Source organism: Podarcis muralis, chromosome 1 (genome assembly GCF_964188315.1).
Source record: "Podarcis muralis chromosome 1, rPodMur119.hap1.1, whole genome shotgun sequence".
Classification (NCBI taxonomy): Eukaryota; Metazoa; Chordata; class Lepidosauria; order Squamata; family Lacertidae; genus Podarcis; species Podarcis muralis.
In genome coordinates this window covers 134,969,896-134,990,225 of record NC_135655.1, presented here as the reverse complement: position 1 = coordinate 134,990,225, position 20,330 = coordinate 134,969,896, and positions in this window count along the sequence as shown.

Below are 20,330 nucleotides of genomic sequence, written 5' to 3'. Positions count from 1 at the left end.
TAGCACTGTGCAGGTACCAAGGGTGGGATTCAAATGACCTATTGCTCAGAGTAGACCCACTGAAGTTAATGAACCTATTAGCTTGGATTATGTACGTGAATGAGCATACTTAGCATTGAGTACCTCCTGGCAATGCTCTTATTAACTCCAAATAATGCCACTATTGAGGGGTTCCTCAGGCCGCAGATGCTGGGGCAAGGCAGCCCTCCTGCCATTCCTCCTGAGCCCCTAAGCCATCCCCCTCCGTTGCAGGACGGTGCTCTGTGCCCCTGAAGGTCGCCTGGTTCCCCAAGATGTGGTGGAGGACGCTGTCCTGTTGTCAGTCCAGCCACTTTCTGCATGGGGAGCAGCATGTGGATCATCCTTTGATCCTTTGCCTCATACAGCAAAATGTCTTGGGCTTGCCTTGCTGGGATCTTTATTCTGACCCTTAAAATTATATCATTAGTTCAGGAGATCATTAGACTGGGAGAATATCATACTGTAAGTGACAGCACTCCTGCGTGCCTCTGTCTTTCGCACACTCCCCTCATCTTCTGAAACTTATTATTAATATAATGTGGGCTAGAAACATGTTTTTCCCCCATCCCCCCAAAAGCACTTTTGTTGGACTTTCAAGAAGGAATTGAAATTCTGGAGAAAATAATTTCCAGCTTCCACAATTGCATAGTTTAAGGCTACAGCCTTTGTGCACAATTACACATAAGTAGCTCACAGGGAACGAACCTGGACTTACTTCTGATTAAACATGGACAGCCAGGGCCGCAGGTCTTGGGCATTAAAAAAAAGCATCGGCTGTAGAGATGAAATGCAAAAAAGGAAAGGTAGCTGTTTATCTCTCTACTTCTTCTTTTTTTGTACTGAGTCCACCTCTTTATTAAATTTCGGATAAAATTACAATTATAGCACTATGTCAATGGCATTATTCTCTTGCCCAGAAGCTCTGTTCTGTCATTATTATCTTGTCATTTTTGTTCCCTTGGTTGCGTGGGGTGGAGGTGTGGGCTCAAAATGAGTGCATGGTATGAGGAATTCTGTTGGGAGGTCGGGGTCTGGGGGCGTGGGATGTATCTCCTGTGGATTTGGACTGAGCAGACAGACGGCAGGATGAAGGGGGGAAAGGAAAGATGGGCAAGAAAATAACTTTGTCAAGAGGGAGTGAAGTGCAAAGGAAGGAAGGAGCTCTTAGTTGAGAGGCAAAGAGGCCTGTGAAAGACAGCAAGGATATCTAAACCTGCTTTTAAATATATCATATATGCAGAATTTCGTCACGAGTGCAGTGCCATCTGCTGACTCTTCAGTTAAATGACACCTTTAGCAATTCATTGGAATTTCACTTCAAAGATCATGGTTTCTGCCTTGGAAAAAACTTTGAGGAACATGGAAGGAAGCAAAAAGGGCATTGACGAAATGAATGAAGGTTCTCAGGGCAGGGGCTTCTATAGACCACCATACCCTTGATAATAAAGAAATAGCAGTGCAGGATCAGAAAGAGGCTCACTAGAAGGACTTTTGTGTACTGCACTCCTGCTCCATGTGACAAGTGTCTCATGCAGGAGATGCTCCCATGTGTGCTTTCTCCCATGTGTGAATCAGCTGGCCATTTTCTACTGCAGAGAAGAAGAAATAGAAGCTTGTTTCCATTGTTGTGTCTCAGGGAGAAACACCTTACACTGGGCTGCGAGGAGGAGCTGAGTATCTCCTGCAAACTCTTTCCAGGAGGTTTGTGGGAGGATCTACTGGACAATGTGGGCATCACAGTTGGAGGCATAGTTGCCTGGAGTTAGGCAAACCTTGCACCAAATGAGTTCAAGGGTCCTCCACCTGATTTCAAGCAACGCTTCCCTTTCACTGGTGCCTCATACAACACAGCCCACACACTTCAGGATGTGGGAAGGTAATCTTGAAATATTAAATAGCTACATAAATGCACCAAAACAATGGGCATAATCCAGCTAAAATTAAGCACTGAAGCGTCATTCCTTTCAAATGAAGAATTAAACACTTGGCTCAGTTGGCAGAGCATGAGATTCTTAATCTCAGGGTTGTGGGTTTGAGTCCCACTCTGGGCAAAAGATTCCTGCATTGCAGGGGGTTGGAATGGAATCAGATGGTGGCCCCTTCCAACTCTGCAATTCTATGTGCTTAGCTCTCCAACTGAAGAAGAAAAAAATCACTGGGAGTCACCCATTTGTAATAAAGTCAGTTTTCCCGTTTCTTGCTGTTCTAAAAGAAAAAGAGTAATAGCAATTCAGAACTGGAAAAAGAGTTCCAGAGTGCTAATAAAGGACTGAGGTTTCTACGGGTGCAAATAGCGACTGTCCTGGGAATTAAGGCCAACGCAGATTTCTGTTTCCGATTGTCACGGGTCTCATGGGCATGAACATACCTGTTGTGGTTCCTCCCCACCTTTTCTTATCTCAGCTATTTGCACATTCGAGGAAGCAATCATCTTTCTTTTTGAAAACATTTTTTTAAAAAAGAATCCTGATAGAATGGACATTTTTGTAGGTTTTCTGTTATCAACAGGGAGCTTCTCAACATACTGAACGTACATTGACAATGCTGTTATGCTGTAAATGTGGTGGAGAGCAAAGGTGTTCCTCTGCTATGTTCAGAGTCTCAATGTTGTTCTTTATGCTGAAAAAATGCTCATCAAGTTAATAAGGAAGAATCAACATATCATTGTCCCATAGAGAAAGTCACAGGTGAGTTAATCTATTGGTCCATTCCCATCCCCATCTGGGAGGGTCAACATGATGCTTGTAACTGTATCTAGTGAAAATCTACAAAAAAACTAGTTAAATTATAAAATTGCTTCACTCCTGGTTGGCAAAAGGCAGCCTATGTTATGTGATCAAGCCGATGAACCTCTAAAAGAATGACTTCCCATAGCTGTGAGAAAAGCAGCCCACAGTGCCCCTTTGCATTCCCTCGACCTTTGAACTATTTATGTTTACCTTGAAGGCTGTGATGGGGAGAGGGTATCGCTAAACTGGGTAGGAATCAAGCCTTTCAGGGCATCTCTATGGGGTCAGGATATATTCAACTGCAAAATGGTCCTTTTCTACTTTTCTTATTCAGTAGATAGTTCAGGAAATATAGGGAGAAGCATTCACTAGGAACCATCAGGAGGAAAGTTCATTCTGGGGCATTGTATTCCCAATAATATAAGATCATGCATACTTACTCCCATTCTAGACTCCCTTATGCAGAAAACTCCAGGAGCACTAAAAAGAGAGTCCCTGCTAATCCCTTCATGATGTAATGGCCAAATGCATTGTGCCCAAAAGTTTGTGTGTCATCTACCTTTGGTTGGATAGATTAAAGGTAGCGGGCAGTGTGTGTGATACTGACAACTTTCACAGGTACCATAAGCTGCTGAAACCATGCATCATTAGACCATTTCACTGTTTTGATCCCAGTTTTGATTAATCTGATCATACAGATTGCATAAAAAGACCTTTATAGACCACTAGAGTTTAGTTAGGGGCAATATGTCTGCTTAGATGCTGGAGAACAGGATTGCATCCAGGCCCCACTGCTGCCCTACAACAGATGGATGAGAAGCTGATAGTGTTGAGTATATGTTTGGTGCATCTACAGAGATCATGGCCAAACATATATTGGATCAATGTGTGTCAGTGAATAAGTCTACTGAAGTTCTAAGAGGAAAATACATGTCAATGGTGCCCTTTGCAACAGCAAATTTGGAAGCAGAAACGATTGCCAAAATGCCGTTTGCAAAACGAGAGGCAAACCCTTGAAGCCAAATTCTGATCTTGTTTTGTAAAAGTGTTTCTTCTAAAAATTCCAGTATTGTTTTAGTGAGAACCCCATTAACTCATAGGCCACATATAAGCATTTCAGAGGTTACTATTAAGATTGAATTAATTGCAGAATTAACTTTAATGTTGGAAGATAGACAGCTTAAGGACACAAATCACAGATCTGTCAAAACTGTCAGGTAATTAAGGGAAAACAATTCACACCCTGGTAATTGCTATTAGATTCACTTTTCATATGAATTCAGGGGATATGACTCATCTTTCAGTTCTTTCAAGAAGAACTGCTTTTCACTGCTATTTAATGTACCTGTGTTGTCTCTCTGAGGTATTGGCCATGATCCAGCAAGGCTGCCCTGCACAGACAAGCAGAACATCTTGGCTGCAAAGCCAAGCAGCTCTGTCCTTCTGCTGTAGCAGCAACAGGACGTCCATCCATCCATCAGTTTCCAAACCGATCACAGCTACAGACATAGACATTTATTTGTACAGTGCACGCTTGGGTTGCAAATGTGATCCATGCAGGATGCACGTTCGCAACCCGCAGTGTTTGCAACCCGTGTCTGCGCATCCACGGCTTGCGATTTAGCGCTTCTGTGCATGCACGACCGCCCAAACCTGGAAGCAACCCGTTCCGGCACTTCCGGGTTTTGGTGGTGGTCCGTAACCTGAAAAAAAGCAACCTGAAGCGGCTGTAACCTGAGGTATAACTGTACTTATTTATTATTATGTTAACCTTTTTTTTGGTTAAAAAACACTTGATTGTAAGAAGAATTGAAGCAGTTCAAAAATATGTAAAATAAAGCCCTACAAATATTGATTAAAAAGTTAAAAGTAATTATTTAGAAATATTCCAAATATGATTTAAAATGGACATTAGTTCAAAAGGGATAAAACACATGGAACTTCTACATATCCAAATAGGCTTGCTTAAACCAAAAATGTTTTAAGCAGGTGCAGAAAGTGTACAGTGAAGGTGCTGCTATACGGAAGGGTTTTATTACAAGTGCACAACAAGCATTATGTGGCTCCTGTTCCACAGATTGAAGTAGCCGAGTGAGGGGTAATAATATGGGGTCAGGAGATCCCACAAGTAAACTGGTCCCAAGTTGTTAAGGGCTTTATATACTACTAGAAACACCTTGAACCTGGCCTGGTAGCAAATGGGCAACTGCTGCAGATCTCTGAGAAGACATGTGATATGCTGACATGGCCCCCTCCTGCCAGCAATGCTGCAACATTCAGCATTGACTGCAACTATTGAATCGTGTGCAAGCGAAGCCTCTGCTAGAGTGCATTGCACTAACCCAGTCTTGAGGTCACCAGTGTCTGAACTACTGTGGTCCAGGTTTCCCAGACCAGTGGCAGCTGGCCAAAGGCACTGCTGCTACCCACTGGGGCTCCCTGGGCCTCCGGTGACAGTGCTGGATCCAGACGCAGCCCAGACTGGGCCTTCAGGGGAACGCAACCCCACCCAGGGCAGACATTTGACCAGTTTCTCAGTCATGGGAAGCCGTCGCCCACAGGGAGCTGAATATTGAGCAAAAATTTAAAAGTTATACAGCTTACAAGAATATTATTTCCCTAGTTAATTTATTGAGACCTCCTCTGTTATATAGCTAGACATGTTAATTTAGTTTTCATTTCACATTTTTCCCTCAGTGCTGCTGATTAAGGAAAATATAATGATTTCTCATGGAAAAACACGTACTTGTCATTGTTTAAAAAGAAATTATTCTGAAATGCCCAGGCAACCACATTACATGGAGGGGAAATGGGGCACACTGGTAGCGGTAAAGTAGTGCGAGTGTTAATGTTGGTAGAAAAGGAGAGGAGTGGGTGACATTTTGTCCTAGCAAATAACTGCAGTGTCTGACAGTTGCATAGTTTCTGATAAATGGAGAAACAGACCAAGCCGTGGGACTCTAGGTTCTTTCTCCCCCTTATGTGAACTCCGGAATACAAGATTTAATCCATATGCATTATGCACATTTTTAAAAATGTCATATTAGTTGTTAATTTTATTCTATGATGTTTTATTGATGTTCTTGTATTCTTTATGATAAAAAGTGGCATACACAAGTCTCTAATAAATAAATCACATATTATGTTTTAATTGTATTGTATGATTATTTATTGATATTCTTATAGGGAAACCAGTTTTGGGTTTATGATAAAATACAGCATATTAAATGAATACATAAATAAAATTTGCATAACATATTCTGCACCTTTCCCATAGAGCTCTGCAAATTATCTCAATACATTGTGGGCTTCTTCCAGTCATTTTGAATCTTCTGGAGCCATAACTGGGCATGATAGTTACAGCCCCACTCCCTCGTGCCAACTGGGTTTCAGGGATGTACCTTTAAATGTGCTCTAGGTAGGGAAAAATTGCAGTAAATTTTGTGGGAAATGCCTGGCTAATTATTGCCTTCCAAAACAAACAAACAAACAAACAAACAAACAAACAAATGGAGATGCTACATAGTCCCCAGGGGGATACCACAAAGTTTATTTATGAAAGTTGCATGCTAAGGAAAAGAGGAAGTCCAGCGACCAAAAAATAAAAACTGGTTTCCTTTCTGCCTCTCCAATAGTTTGCTGCCAAAACAATTCCTTGCCTGTTATTCACACCCCAGACTTCGGCTGCCCCACTTCACCCTTCTTGGCAGCCTCTGTGTCCTGCCACTCTTGCTTGCAGCTGACCTTTCGGGCTCACCCAGCCCTCTTCTCCCTGCCAACAGCGCCAGATGCGAGAGGCTCTTGCGGAGTCTGCGTGTCGCCTCCCATGTGACCCACTGGGCTTGAGCATACCCTTTCAAAAACTATTTGTCAAGTTCACACTCTCTCACACAAATCAACACTGAATCAACATTCACGGACCTTCCTTTGCATCATCTGTGCTCTTGATTATCATGGGGGAAAGCAAAACACATTTTGCCCTTAGGTAAGCGTGTAGCCATAAACCTGTAATGGCTGTTCGTAAATTCCGCTCCTGCTCCATATGCAATATTTCTGGGCTGTTGCTTTTAAGAAAAGCTATTCTGGTTCAGAAGATTCCTTCAACACCTAGACTCATTCCCCTTTGTGGATACACCAGTCTGTTTCTGATTCATGTCACTGTTGCCTTTCTTCACTGACAGGTGTGTTCCATCCCTTTTCTCCAGCAACCTGTGATTTAAAAACATCACACACAATTCACATGAAAATCTGTGCTAAAGGGTACATCTAAATAAGTATACTAAACAGTAGCATCTTATAACTTTAAATAAAGGAGACATATACATTTTGGATAGCGTGGTGTGAATACGGAACAAAAATCCAGCACTGCAGGAACAGTGAATGCACATTAATCAGGAATGTGAACACAGCCTGGGAGTCATGTAGTTTGAGCCCACAATACCAAGAGAAACTGGGAACCAAGAAAGGAGCCAAGAAAGAAGCCTACAGGCCCACCCTGGTACCCAAGGTAAGTTTCATTCCCTTGGGGACCAGGATGTCTGGCATGATGGCTTTCAATGTTCAGTTGGGCTGTACAGGAAGCCTGGTTCCTTTTCCAGCGCACTCTCCATGGCCTGTTGTTGGACACTGATTGGAAGCTGCAGTTGGTTCAAAAACTGGCAGCCTGATTAATCTCCAGAATTTGCCTCGGGGAAGATTGAACACCTGTTTGGTATAAGCTCTACTGATTTCTGATCAGTTTTCTTAGCTGAATTCAAAGTGCTGGTACTTACCAATTAGGGGTGCCACCAAAATACAGGACAGTCAGGGGAGGACTGGGGGCTAAAAATCACTTTAGCTGCCCCCCCACTCTCCACCGGATGGCAGACCAGGTCTGTGCAAACCCCCTCTCTTTGCTCTCAGAAACCAAGTCTCTGTCTCCAGCCCACCCACTTCTGCCTGCACAAAAACTCTTTCTCCCCACTCCCCACCAGGCCCATGCAAAACCCCTCTCTTGCTCTCCCCCCTGCTACCCCCCCCCCCGAGACTACACTGTAGCCAACCCATGCATTGCAGATTCCCTCTCTTGCTCTCTGCGACCCACACTCCGCCTGCCCTGCACAAAAACTCTGTCTCAAACTCCTCCCCCAAACCCACCCTCTGCCCACAAAGTTTTGAGGATGAGGATGAGCTTGAATACATGAAAATATTTGAAGTCCAAACAGGACAGGGGACACTTTTCTCCAAAAAAGGACAATCATGTTTTTCTGGGGACAGGTGGCAATGGGTGCTCTGGGCCATGGGCGTAGCCAGGGGGGCAGGCTCAATGTTGGGGGACAGAACTGAGATATCTGCTATGTGATCGGTCAGTTAGTTAATTATTATTTTTTTACTTGATGAGGGGGGCCCAGAGTAATTGAAGCAGTGTGGTCTGCCTTCTTTTTAGGATGTGGCAATAAGAACCTTTTGGTGGCCTTGCAATTTGTGCAGTTAGGCAATGAGTGGGCAACTTTTCTTTTCTGCTGGGGTCATTATTCCTTTGCGGGGTGGCAATCTCTCAGGGCCTGCATGCTGGCAGTGGGCAGAGCCAGAACCAATCATGGACGGAACCAGAGGCAAGATTGTTCTGTAAGAAAGGCCACTGTGCTTCCAGTCTCACTGGGCAGGAACTGCGATGGGCCACAGGTTTCCCTGCTGGTTGGTAGATTTATTGCCGTTAATGTTAGACTAGCTAGACCTTGGGCCAGTGGTGGTTGGTGCCCATTGGGCCGGTAGGATGAAGGCAGGGAAACCAAAGGTACATGAAGACAGAGCCAACGACAGGCAAAACCAATGAATTCTAGTTTTGTCTCCCTCCTGCTCTCTGCTGAGTTCTTCACGGGGGCTGAGGAGGAAGCTGACAGCCAGTGCCAGCCTCTGGACTAGTTGTAAGAAAGAAGGCAGGCAGGAGGGGCAGAGGAGCCTGGTAGGGCAATATCCCAGTTGGCCTCCACTGCCACAGTCTGGCCCCTGAGAGCCACCGTGGTCAACACATCAGAAAATTGTGGTGGCAACGCCTGACCGCCATTATGGTGATGATACAGCCTCCCTCCCTCCCTTTGATCTGCTTTCAACCAGGAAGTCAGGAGACATGTAAACTGGATACGGAAAATCTGGTGTACAGAATGAGTAATCCCTCCAAGGGCTTGGAATAGAACAAACCTTTCCCTTGGTCCCGCCCCAAGAAAGACCTAAGCCGGTTCTAGTAAATATTTACCCAAGGAAGATTGCATCTGATAGCAGAGCTAGAAGCTTTTTCAGGGTGACCACAAAGGTAGGATTAAGGTTGTCTGGGTGGGATTGGCTAAACATGCGACTGTTACCATGGAAAGCTGGAATGCTGCTCCGCTGGTGTGTTGGGCTGCCATACTGGAATCCTTTAATTGCAACAAAGACCCATATCTTTGTAAACATAATGAAACTTTTTTTGAAAAGGGAGAAAGGTAGGGGAGAGAGGCAGAAAGAACTGGGTCCTCTCCCGCCCACTTTAATTGCAATCATAAAGTTGCAAGTCCTGTTAGAAATGCCTCCTGCTTTGCCCCCTCTCAAACTTTGTGGGAATGCAACAGCAGGTGCTACTCAAGATCAGACTGCAAATTAATAATAATAAAATCCTTCAGGGTTAAATGGCTTTCCCAGCAATCGCCTCTAAAATAAAAGTCTGTCCACCTGTCTGTCTGTATTTGAACCATTTATAGCCTGCTTCAAAATGAAGAACTCCAGCCCTCTCACAGCACAGCCAAAAACATAGCTGATCACAACCAAATATTTCTCTGTTAGACTCTATTTTGCTAGCAGCTTGTGAAACAGTTGTTGTTGTTGATGATGATGATGATTAAAATTTGTATGCTGCCCTTCATCTGAAGATCCCAGGACAGTTCACAACATAAAAATACTAAATGAGAATACAGAATACAGAATAAAACAAAAACAAACCAATAACCACCCACCCACAAACACAAAACTCAAGAGAAAAAGATACTGATCTGAGCAATATAATTAGGAATTTGATATGTGTGTGTGTATGAGGACAGAACTTGAGGAAATTAGAGAGGTGTGGAGTATGAAAGTACTACATAATAATGCTCAATAAATTACCGTATTTTTCGCTCTATAAGACGCACCAGACCACAAGACACACCTAGTTTTTGGAGTAGGAAAACAAGAAAAAAACTATTTTGAATCTCAGAAGCCAGAACAGCAAGAGGGATCACTGTGCAGTGAAAGCAGCAATCCCTCTTGCTGTTGTGGCTTCTGGGATAGCTGTGCAGCCTGCATTCGCTCCATAAGACGCACACACATTTCCCCTTACTTTTTAGGAGGGAAAAAGTGAGTCCTATAGAGCAAAAAATACGGTAGTCCCTGTTCAAAAGCTCACCTACAGGTTGCTAATGGCAAGTACATCAACCTGCTGTGAGCCCAGAGGTCACACCTGCTGCTTTGAAAGCTCTGAAATAGAGAGAGAAGAAGCTGTCAATGCAGCTCCCCACATCTTCCTCCCTTTGCTAAACTTCTTCTTCTCCTGCCTCTGTGGGGCTAAGCTAATACCGGGCTTGCTACAGCAGGTGAGGGATAATCACAGAATCATATAAACTTAGAGTTGGAAGGGACCCAAAGGTCACCTAGTCCAAGCCAGTGGCGGAGCATATGGCCGCGCTGCCCAGGGTGGGCATGCTCCCGAGGGGGGCGTAGCACGGAGGGTGCCCTCCCAGGCGCGGGATAGCCACTCAGGTGCCCAGAGCAGCGTGCATGGCCTGCAGCCAGGGGTGGAGTGAGCCGCCCATGGCAGGCATTTGTCACGCCACCCGCCCACGACTCCCAAGCCTCCCCCAAACTATCAAAATGAAGGGGAAAGGGGGGGATGCCGTCGGCAAAGCGGCGCAGCTCCACCTCCCCCTGATGCGGATGGGTGGCGCGCCGTGTCACCCCCCTCAGTGAGGGCACCTGGGGTGGACTGCCCCCACCGTCCCCTCTTCCTATGCCCCTGGTCCAACTCCCTGCAATGCAGGAATCTCAGCTAAAGCATCCATGGCAGATGGCCATCCAACCTCTGCTTAAAACCCTCCAATGAAAGAGAATCCGCCATCTCTCAAGAGAGTCTGTTCCACTGTGAAACAGCTCTTCCTGTCAGAAAGTTTATCCAAATGTTTAGTCGAAATCTCCTTTCTTGTTACTTGAAGTCATTGGTTTGAGTCCTACCCTTCAGAGCAGGAGATAACAAGCATGTTCTCTCTTCCATGTGACAACCCTTAAGATATGGGAGATGGCTCTCATATCTCCTCTCAGTCTCCTCTTTCCCAGGCTAAATATACCCAGCTCCTTCAACCTCCCTTCATAAGGCTTAGTTTCCAGGCCCTCAACCATCTCGGTTGCCCTCCTCTGCACATGTTCCAGCTTGTCAACATCCTTCTTAAATTGTGGAGCCCAGAAATGGACTCAGTATTCCAGGTGTAGTCTGATCAAGGCAGAATAGAGTGTCCCTTGATTTGGACACTAGACTTCTGTTGATGTATAAGGATGGAGAAAAGGTCCAGTGGAGGTTCGGAGCAGGATATGGAGTGGCTGTGCTCTGTCATTACTTGCAAGCTTTCAAAGGGACAGAAGTGATCTCCAGTTTGATGTGTGGTAACTCCAGTGGTCAATGTTCAGACTCGGTTTATACAGATCTAGTTACCATCAATGTTACACCAGTGACATCTCCAGCCTCTTTGAGTCCTGCAGAATGCTCTCCACTCCTGACAGTGGGGAAATGGCTTTTTGGGGAGTGGCTACATAATCAACCAGGAAAAATAACTGTCATTAGATCAATTTCCTTATCTTTGATGGCATTTGGCTGCTGTATATTGGAGGACACTGAGTGACATATTTATATGCAGAAATGAACGCTGCACATTTTCTCAGCTCCACCTTGGCTGGAGATGACAGTTTTGACTCAGAGCAGTGCCAATGCCTACATGTAACAATGTGGCTTTCATGTTCCCAGTTTCTTGAATGTGACAATCAGTCAGAGGTGCCATGCTCCAGTTCCTTTGCAGTCTACCTGTAATTACAGTATAAACACAATGAGCAGAACAGCAGGGTGACTTTCATGGATTCAGGTATCATCTTGTTTCAGCTTGTGCTTTGTTATTTCATCTCTGGAAGAAACAGATAATTTAAACGCACAAACACACATACAAAACCAGCTGGTTCTAGACCAGTTATAACAACTTCATGTGTTTCAGAGATCAGGCCACAGTTTTGAACTACAGCTACACAGATTTAGGGTAAACGTTAGGAAGGATTCCTTAATTGTAAGAGCTCAGGATGGTTGCAGAATCTCCCTCATGGATGGTTTCCAAAATGGAGTTAGATAGATGGGCAAATATTCAGATGAAGGATACCCAGATTAAGGTGAGAGGTTTGGACTAGATCAACTTTCAGACTGATGACTAGATCAATAAAGGTGAACAGCATGTACAGGAAAAAAAATCTGTTTCTTATTGCAGTCATTTTTAATATTAAAAGTTTAACCTGTTTCATTACTGTTGCTGTCATTATTCAAAAGAGTTCTTTTTTGCCTTTTTTTGGTGGTCACCTGCAGCAATGGTGCTAGAGCTAATTCTCAAAACCTTTCCAGGTCTACACAACGTTGATCCATTCATGCAAGTGGGCCAGCCAAGGCAACATAAGGTCCAGAGAGTCTTCGAGACCGCAACACACAATTAGCAGGTTCTGATCAGAATTCAAACTGTAGGTTTGGACTGAGTGTTTGAAAGCTCCCTTGTGGTGGTCATGGTGATGATGATAGGCTTCATAGTGTTCAGAAGCACTTCACAGGTATAATGTTCTGGGAAGAGTGAAAGAGCACACCTTGTGAGTTCATGGCAGAGACATGATCATAAAAGCACACCCTAATTCTTTTGTCCACACATTAATTTTGAATTTTAAAATTCAGTGCATTTGTGTGCATACCACTCTAGGTAGACAATTTCACCATAGGCCCAAAGGACAATCCCTTACATCAACCTAAGACTCACTCAAGAGAGCAATAGCAACTCATACAACAATCACTGCAGAAAAATTTGATTGCCTCTATTTGACCCACCAGGTGAATGGAGCGTTTAGGTGCATAATGGTGTTTACATACGTGAGGATGTGGCAATACCTTGTATTGGTCCAGCTTCACGTGATGTGGGTGGGTAAGCATTCCAGTTTCAAAATGCATCTTAGTTGTGAAACTTGGATCGAAAATGGGATAAAGTACAGATAAAATGGAAACATGAATTCACTCTCCATTTTGTTGTGGTCGAAACAGATATTGCCGCAGCAGCTGTGCCTCTCTCCCTTCTTCCAGCTGCTTATCTGGTTTAGACTGTGTGGAGTGGAGTTTTCCAGTTGGGTTTTGCAGGACGAAGACAGGGAGGAACTGGAAAACAACGTGACACCAAGATACCCGTACCAGTAGAGGACAAAGTTATTTCCCTGTATTTAGTGCTTGGTTTCTACTTCTTTAAGGTGTTTTGGCATTCATGAGGTAGCAGATTAGCATCTATACACATCAGAATGCTTCTTCTAAGCCCACAGTACATACTGGCCTGCCCTTTTCTACTCTGAGCATGAATGCACATGACGGCATGCACGCACACCCAATCTCTTTCTAAGCACAGGACCTGGAAAGGAGAACACTCTTTTGCAATGTCCTAGACATATGCAGGCAGTACAGGTAAATAACAGACCATGAAAAAGAACGCAAACTATTTAATGTTGTAGTAATTTTGATGGGCAGAAATGCTATATTAATTTATTGAATCTTTGGAGGGCAGATGTAGACAAAGTGGGAAAATGATTTATTGCATCATTGTAGAAGAAATTCAAATTGTTTTGGAATGAATTTGACTTAACACATGAAATTTGTATTTTCACACATCTGGCTTTGTGACTCTGATAGGGAAGAGTTGTAGCTCAATGAGAGAACATCCATCTTGCACTCAGAAGATCCCAGGTTCAGTCCCCAGCATCTCCAGGTAGGGCTAGGAATGGCCCTGTCTGAAATCTTGGAGAGCCACCATCTGTCACTGTAGTCAGTGCTGAGCAGATGAGCCAATGTTCCTAAGTCCAGCTTCCTGTGTTCCTAAGTCCAGTGAAGCGTGTGTTTCAGAGCAGAAGCCTGAAATACAGAAGGAGAAGCATTCAAATCTATCAAAAAGTTAAGGTTTCCCATGTTACTGCAACTTAAAAAACCCCTCAGCTATCCAAAGTACTGTATTATTCCATGTTAAACTCGCAATTAAAGTGCTTTATTTTTAACACAGTTAGTAAGTGATCAGTATTTCATTTTGATCATGTAAGTGTGATTTGTTAAATCCATCTGGCTTTGAGGTTGTGATATCCAAGCACATTTTTCAGAGAAAAGTTTGGAAGTGGTTAAAGAAACAGTCAAAGAATGAGTCTAAATGTTGAGGTTTCCTGATACACACACAATAATAAACTATGTTTTATTCCATGTTAATCTGGCAGTTAGCATCTTCTCTAATCCATATAGAAAACAAATGATCAATGTTACAAAACTACTGGACTCTTAGTTTGTAAACCAACCTTTCCTGTTGGTGTTAAGCACTTTTCCGGAAAAGATTAGCATCTGGGAGCAGATAAATCATTTCGCAGACCTAAACTGCATTATGACAACATAAAGATATTCCATAACCTCTTTTAAAATATCCCTGTGACATCCCTGAAAGGCAACAGCATTTTTCTCTTCCATTTGCAAATGGGCAAATGAATGAAGAGTACAGCCAGGAAGTCTTTGCCAGGTGGATGTGTCTTCTCCAAAATTGCAATACAGAGCCAACATTCTGTTTGTCAATTGCTAAAAAAGAAAATATGATAAGCTGGCAACCTTAACAGAAAAAACCCCAAGTGAGGCGAGGTGTCAAGTGGGTTAGGAGCTTGTACCCAAGTCTCACTGCTAAGTTTTTAGGCTTGCTAAATCGCCCTTCTTATGGGTAGGCCTTTGTTGATCCAAAGATCAGTCCCTAACCTGGAACATAGCGATAAGCTTTGCCTGGTAAGGCTTGTGTAGCTGTTTCTATCTACATAAAATGTGCACAGAAAAGGGCTGCATTTTTATCACTGAGAGAAAAATATCACAGTTTCCTCTTCCCTGGAGATTTTTAACTATAGCTGCTGTCCTATGTGCTCTTACCTTGGAGGAAGAATATAGTAGAGGTTACTCCCCAATTATACAGGATTCCACAGCATAAATTATACAAGACTAACAATCCTAAACTGAGGCAAAAGTTGCAGTTTTTTGATTAACATTTTTGGCAATTTGGGGTGTGGCTCACAATAGAGTTAGGGGCTGCCCACATCAAGCTGATATCAAATTTAAGACATTTGTGATGCAGTTGGTTGACTACTGGCCCATAAAGCACAGATTTTGCCTGGATTTGGTGCATTGGCCTCAGTGGCATCTTTACATAGGGAATCTGAATACCTGTGCAGTACTGTAATGGTGTCACATTTACTATCTCTGGTTGCCAGGGATCACTTAGGGAAGGTGAACGAATGGAGAGAAATGGCATCAATGCAGCAGCAGAGAAGGGAAATGATGGCTGTGAACAGCCATGAGATACAGTAGGCTTAATAAAGTGTTTGGGGGATGATTTGCAGATTAACTAACCATCCTTCCTTGCTGCACCCCTGAAAACACTATGTGCATCCCCAAAACCAAAGTGGGAGATCATACACCAGAGCCCCACCAAAGTGTAAAAACATCACAGAGTCTGAATGGATTTCAGGGGTCATCTAGTCTCGTGTTGGACAGCTGGCATGCCAGTTCTTCTTACAAAGGTGGAGGGTCATGGAATTCAAACACACAAAAGTGCTTCTCAGTAATGTATGAACTGGCCAATATAAAAATATATCCTTTCTTTGCCTCGGTTGAAAACTGCTCCAATATATTCCACTGACTTGCACATGCCAGTGGAGGGTAAAAAATATTTGAGGGTGGGGAAAAAATGTTCGTTTCAAGGCAGTAACTCCATAAGCAGGAGAGGCGTAGCAGTCATCGTTGGAGAATGGGACAGATGACTGCCTTAATAAAATAGAAGGGAGGGAGGAAAAGAGACAGTCATAGAAGTGGATAAGGAAGAGAATAGGAGACGTTAATTCACTCTGAGACTACCAGAGACACACCCATGAAGTATCAGGTTGGTGTTGTTCTGAGAGGATTAGCTGGACCTCGCCCTTTTGGGAATTCTCAGCTCTGTTTTTGTTATCGTCACCCAACTAAGGTGCGGCAATGGAAGGGTCACATGAAAGGTGAAAGAGATGTTAACTGCTCTTGCTTGCCCCTAGCAAGGAGAAATGCAGAACAGTCAAACCAGGTGAGGTGAAAACAAGACGGGGAGGCTCAACAGCAGAAATAACAAAATCCATACCAGGCCTTTCCTTGACATTCCTCCTTTTTCCACACCATCTGATTTCTTAGTTACAAGATATACAGCTTTGTGATAGTTTTTGACTTATGTGTTCTCTTAAATCCCATCTCCCCCCAAACCTCTGGTTATTCTGCTCCCACTCCAGTGTTAAGTCCATGAGTCCATGAGGAGCCACAGCTCAATAGTCATAGAATCATAGGATTGTAGAGTTGGAAGGGATCCCGAGGGTCATCTAGTCCAACCCCCTGAGATGCAGGAATCCTGCCCTGGGTGGGCTCAAACCGCCAACCTTCTGGTTAACATCCAGGCACACTGACCCATTGCACCACTGGAGGAGGACACAGAAGCAGTCGTTGCCGCCAGTGCTAAGGGAGCTGGGAAGCAGCCCTGCCCAGATGATGTTTGCTCCGATTCAGCGATAAAGATCAGGTTTCCCAGGGGGAAAGAGGCAGGACAAATGGAAGTCCAGAGGAGCCCTCCAACATTTCTCCATTGAAAATAGGGACATCCTATTCAATTATTGTGGGGCGCGGGTGGCACTGTGGGTAAAACCTCAGCGCCTAGGACTTGCCGATCGCATGGTCAGCTGTTCGAATCCCCGCGGCGGGGTGCGCTCCCGTCGTTCGGTCCCAGCGCCTGCCAACCTAGCAGTTCGAAAGCACCCCCGGGTGCAAGTAGATAAATAGGGACCGCTTACCAGCGGGAAGGTAAACGGCGTTTCCGTGTGCTGCGCTGGCTCGCCAGATGCAGCTTCGTCACGCTGGCCACGTGACCCGGAAGTGTCTGCGGACAGCGCTGGCTCCCGGCCTATAGAGTGAGATGAGCGCACAACCCTAGAGTCTGGCAAGACTGGCCCGTACGGGCAGGGGTACCTTTACCTTTACCTTTATTCAATTATTATTATTATTATTATTATTATTATTATTATTATTATTATTACCCCACCAATCTGGCTGGGTTGCCCCAGTCATTCTGGGTGGCTTCCCTTCCCTATACAGGGCTAACTTCAGATGTCTTCTAAAGATTGTATAGTTACTTATCTCTTTGGCTCAGGAGTCACATAACTCCATACCCTCCCAGATTTCTCTGATGAAAATAGAGAAACCCGAAGGAAAAGCGGGAAATTCCAGGATCAAATCAGAAACCAGGATGGTTTCAGTAAATCCAGGGCTGTCCCTGGAAAATAGGGAAACTTGGAGGGTCTGGTATAAACCAGCTTCCTGTGTTCCTATGATTATGTGAACAACAGCAGACATGTTGGTACTGGTGAGCAGGAACCAAAGGCTCCCCTTATTAGCTGCATCACTGCAAAAACATCAGGAAGAAATAGAAAAGGGTCATCTTTTCAGTAGGAGATTATGTGTGATGGACAAACCAGGCATCCTGGTTATATTCCTTTAGGCTGAGACACTGGGAAATCAGAACTTGGTGTTCCTGCCCTTGTTTCCCGCTGACTGAGCCAGCAGAGACTGCGAACACAGATTAAGAAGCATTCTCAGCCCCTGGAGGAGAAGGGAGTGGCTCAAATCAATCAACTCCGGATCTCTTTACTCAGTTTAAAGAGCATTGCTGACAGGCAGAAAAAGCACTGCAGGCCCATTCTCCCTAGCCAGAAGAGAAAAACACACACACAACCAAAACTGGAACACGGAGCCCAAAGAAAGGCGAGAGGTAACAATAAGGCAGCAGAGAGGTGGTTTTGTTCCATCCTCTGTCATTATTTCAAGTTTTGACATTCTATAAAAATGTATTTACTGATTTGCAGACTGAGCACATGCTCCTGCTGGAGTGGGTTGTGAGAACCAGGCTGGCGTAAGGTATCCTTTGAATGGCACAAATGTAGTAGCGGACCTTGGGGGTCTCAAATTTCAGCAGCGCCAAAATTTGTGTGCTCCCGCCTCTTGCCTTCCATTCTATATCATAGTTGTGGCACCCCCTGCGGAACCCCCCAGGCTCCGCACCCAGAGCAACGGAACCACTTGCGCTCCCCTAAATCCACCTCTAGCCAGAGCGATCATGAGGGGGTGATGCCTAGAATTAGAATTAGAACACTAGAATTCAGTAAAGTATATCATCATCATCATCTTTATTGCAGTCCAGCGACCCATAACATGGATTCAGAATAAAATACAGATTCATACAGACAACCCCCCCAGGGAAGGGAGACCAAAGCGTTATTTGTTTAGTCATGGGTATGTTGATCTTTGATTCATATGGCTACTGAAAGAAACTTTGCCACAGCCACTGTGATATCATTGGACTTGTCGTCCAGAAGATATTTGATATAGTAGGCTTCAGATTGACCCGGACGATTTGTCAATAGTGGTTTAATCAATAGTTCCCTAGCATGATCATATTGACCGCAATGCAATAAAATATGCGTCATGCAGTCAACATCCTGAGAGCATTTTTGTTGTTGTTTAGTCGTTTAGTCGTGTCCGACTCTTCGTGACCCCATGGACCAGATCCTATTTTGATAAGGGATACCTCTCAGTCTGCCATTTAACACTTCTGATGGGAATACATTTAATCTGGCTTTGGTGAAAAGACGCCAATATGTTGGTACAGACAAATTTCTAAGATATGCTGGTGTCTGAAAATTGAACCCATAGTGAATTCCTACTGCTAATGGGCCACAGATAACATGAGAATGAGATCGGAGATCACTATGTGATATGTCCCAGAGCCTTTGCCTCAGAGATTCAAGGGCGGTATCATAGCCCAGATGGTACAGGAGAGAAGGTGGCATACCAATCCAAGTGGCTTTTCTAACCATAATTTCATCCATGAGCTGGTAAACTCCTCGTTGTTTAGGTATGGAAGTAACCCCTTCCCTAGGCCAAAGACTGAGATCTTGAGCCAGTATCTCAGGGCAGCCCACCATGCTTTAGTTGATAGAAGACATTCACCTGTTTCTAAAAATAGTTTTGCATTTGGAACACAATTTGGAACTTGTAGGAGGGACCGGAGAAACTTTGCCTGAAAGCCATCGAACCTGGAGAATGAGCCATTGAACCAGACATTTGAGTTGTAGAGGAGTTGAGAGACAGATTTCACATTAAATACCTTAATGGTTGATGGAACATAATGGCCTCCCCTTGTATAAAAGAATTGAACTATAGCCAGTTTGCTTACCTCTGCCTTTTGATAGGTGGTCTGCCAATGATATTTCCAGGACTTGGAATGATGGAATAGAAGCCCTAGGTACCAGAAGAATTCGGTCTGCTCTAGTGTGTGACCGTCCAGTACCCATTTACTCGGGGAGAATCTCTTCTCAAACACCAGGACTTTTGATTTTTCGTAATTGATGGATAACCCATTACCAGAGCAGTAGTCTGAGAATTTCCTTAGTTGGTAGTTCAGACCAGGTCTGGTTCGGGAAGGATGGTCGCGTCATCCACATACAACAAGAGAGGGGTCGTAAAGTATATAAGACATAGAACTGTAGAGTTGGACAGGACCTTGAGGATCATCTAGTCCAACCCCTTGTGATGCAGCTGTTCCATACAGTTATCAGCACCACGCTCTAACCAATTGAGCTATCTAGCTGAGTCATATTCAGAGCAGACCATATATTTCATGGAACAGACCCATTAACTGAGTATAGTTTAGAGGGATATTACCCACGCGTTGACTTCATGCAGTAATTTTAGCTATGTCATCATCTCAAGGATTCTAGAATGAGCTAGGTCTCAGTACAAGCAGAGATATGTTATCTGTCTGTTGTTTGCTGGTTCCCTCAGTCTTGGTTCTAGATTTTTTCAGACAGTTCTCAGCTAAATATTTGAGTGTTACAGATTCTCTCTCTGCCCTGGGGGGAGGGGCTTGACAACTAGCAGACCTGGAGCCAAATCTGGCCTTGGTTCCCTGTTTGGTAAGCCAGATGTGAAAGAGGAGTGTTGAGGAAGAAGCATTTGTGGGGAATTGAGGCAAGCTCCTCCACACACTCATCCAAGTGTCCAAGGCTTATTCTCATGGAGATAGATATGTTCAGGCTGCATGCCTGAGTGTTCCTTCAATCAATATCTGCTGGGCATTTATACAGCAGTAAGTCCTCTTCCTTCAGGCACTGATATGATTCTCAACACTGCATCTGTGCCTATAAGGTTTGTGCTGTCACCAATTGTTTTTCAGGCTACTT